The following is a 2,883-nucleotide window of genomic DNA, read 5'->3' as shown; positions in this document are numbered from 1 at the left end:
GGTGAAGAAGCTCATGTAAAATTATGTAATTAAAATAGTAAAATGGTGAGTATGATGAGGTGAATCTAAGAAAATTTGTTGTGCAAATTATGGTGATTTATTTGTCCATTATAATGATTTAAAATAAAATATATATTCACATAAATAAGTCAATATTTGTTTCTTTTTTTGGTAAGATGTTATGATTATCATTTTCTGAAAGGTTACACTGTTGTTTTTAAACAACTTATTACATCAAGGAAACAAAAACAACCAACAACAACTCAAAGTAAAAAAAGTCTTAAGGAGGTCTTATACAAGAAAGATAAAAAGAAGTAGAGAAGAAGAGAAAGAAGAACTTGCCGGGTAAGAGAGGAGACGGTCACGCATCATACGGTCGAGAGAGGCAAGGATGACTGATGAAGGTGAGGAGACAGCTGTGAACACACGAGCATTACGCTCTTTCCACAGCAGGTAGATGGCTGACTGAAAGTAGAGCTTGATGACTGGAGTAGCATGCGCATCTGCGTTGACGCGAGGTTGATTGATCCAGGCTGCAACAGAGTGTAGATCAGCCTGAGGAGAAATCCAAACTTCAGCAGCAAAAGGCTCCTATATCAAGCGAGAGAAAGAGCACTCAAAGAAGAGATGATGGTGAGTCTCTATTTCCAGATTACAAAGGACGCACGTTCCGAAGACATTTAACCCCCAACGCCTCAAGCGATCCATGGTTGGCAGTCTTCTCCGCAAAGCCAGCCATGATATAAACGTATTACGTGGAATATGTTCCTTGAACCAAATAGTTTTGTGCCAATATTTATTGTTGATAGTGTTTATATTCTTTTCTGACATTAGTATCCATATTTTTTTAGTAAACTGATCCAAAGAGATTAGTTTGTGGAGCTAACCAAACGAGGATTATAGTGTTTACTTTGGAAAAAGTAATAGGTTGAATGATAGATGGCGTGCGTGCTTTTTCACATGAAAATCTGCGCATATATTAAAATTGTAAGATTTGAATCATAGAGAAAATATAGTGTATATGACTGAAGTTGGTCCATTCCGAAACTAAAGATGGCTAAAATTCTTCTTTGTCAAAATGCATAGATGTGAATCTTATATGAATAGAGTTGTTCTCCATTGCTTATAGCAGTGTAATAAATTCCGTGTGTAAAGGAGAAAACATGTTATATAAGTGAAAACAAAAATTATGATTTTTTTTCTTGTGCCTATAGGCTCTTCGCAATTTGAAGAAGAAAGAACATATTGTGTAAAAATCTTTGGCTCGGTCAAATTTTATTCAGTTGTTTATAAAACTGTTGTTATCTGATTCATGTAATTTTTCAGTGTTGATTTAAAAGCTCAAAAAATCCATATATACTGACTTTTTGATATTTTTTTCTGTGATTTGAATTTAAAAAGAGATAAAACTTTCGATAAGTTATGTAAACTCAGAACAAGTATTTAGCTTTAGAAAGCATTTACATGTTTCAAACTTATAATATATACATATATAATGTTTAAAATTATGCATATAAAACCTGTGTAAAATGTGCCTGAATATGTTTCTCTTCTTTAATGTGTTAATCGTACTATATATAACATTATTTTAAAATTTCAAAAAGTTTATGTCACATACAAAAAACCATCAATAAAAATATAATTCTCCATCTACAACAAGAAAAATGAAAAATTATAAACATATAAATTTAAATTAAGAAAAACTAACATTGAAAAAACAAGAAGTTAATGTAAAGGAAAAAACCGAAAAATAATATTATAAATAAAATAAATTTATAATACACAATCCGCGCGAAGCGCGGAAAAAATCTCTAGTTCTAGTAATAAGAACTAAGATGTGTGTTATTATAAGTAATTCCTCTAAAAAAATCATTATTTTTAGAGAAATTATTTATAATCTCTTATATACTAAAGCACAAGTCACCTAGCCAATACATTTTTGACACATAAGCAATATTTTCAAAACTAAAAAGATTCAATAAAAAAAATAATGTGAAAAATACCTGTAAATAACGGTTTCTCAAACAATCCAACTGCACACGTTCTCTTTTTCTCTTTTCCCAGTTCCTATATATCTCTATAATTAAACAGATACTTAAAAGATATAGCCTATAATCATTCATAAGAGGCGTGTGATAAGTAACATTTTAAATCAATCAAAACGATATAGCATGTAATCAAGTAAATCCGATAGCTATTTTTCTTATCAGGTATTTGCAATCTTTGTGATGGAGACATGAAGTTTGTTCGATGCCATGATCAAAACAGGTAAGTGTTTGATTTGGTCAACGATGTCAAAACTGTAACGTTTGCTTTGTTATGATATTGTGTTACAGGAGCATAAGCTTCGAAGCATTACAGAAATTGTTTCTGCGATGAGGAAGAGCTCATGATGATATATCGAGTGTCTTGTGGAGAAAGATAAGTAACATACTAACAATGTGAATTTAAAACAATAAAAAAATTTTTGTAGGCTGTATTATATATAGCTCAAGGAAACGTTTCTGATGGGTGCTGCCTGATTAATTTCGAAAACAAAACAGAGGTATGTGATGTTTGTAAGAAAATTGTATTTTCTCTAAGAAATTGATCCTAATTCTCTACAATACATAATATGACGAACCTTACAATTGAAGAAAGATATGAGTAGGAGAGACAAAAAAACGTTGGTTTGCTGGACTTTTGGTGCAAGAAGGTGAAGAAACGTGCCAGCGAACTGCCAATGTCTTAATTAAGGGATGAAAGAAAAACCCGAACGTTTTTTTATTCCATTGACCGCAAAATATAACTCTCGAAGACGTCAATGTAAAGATCTTTGACACATACTTGCTTCTTTCACGTCACCTTCCCACCGCCCACTAAAATGTATCAACCTTTTATGCT

This window comes from Brassica oleracea, chromosome C4 (genome assembly GCF_000695525.1).
Source record: "Brassica oleracea var. oleracea cultivar TO1000 chromosome C4, BOL, whole genome shotgun sequence".
Lineage (NCBI taxonomy): Eukaryota > Viridiplantae > Streptophyta > Magnoliopsida > Brassicales > Brassicaceae > Brassica > Brassica oleracea.
This window is presented reverse-complemented; position numbering follows the sequence as displayed.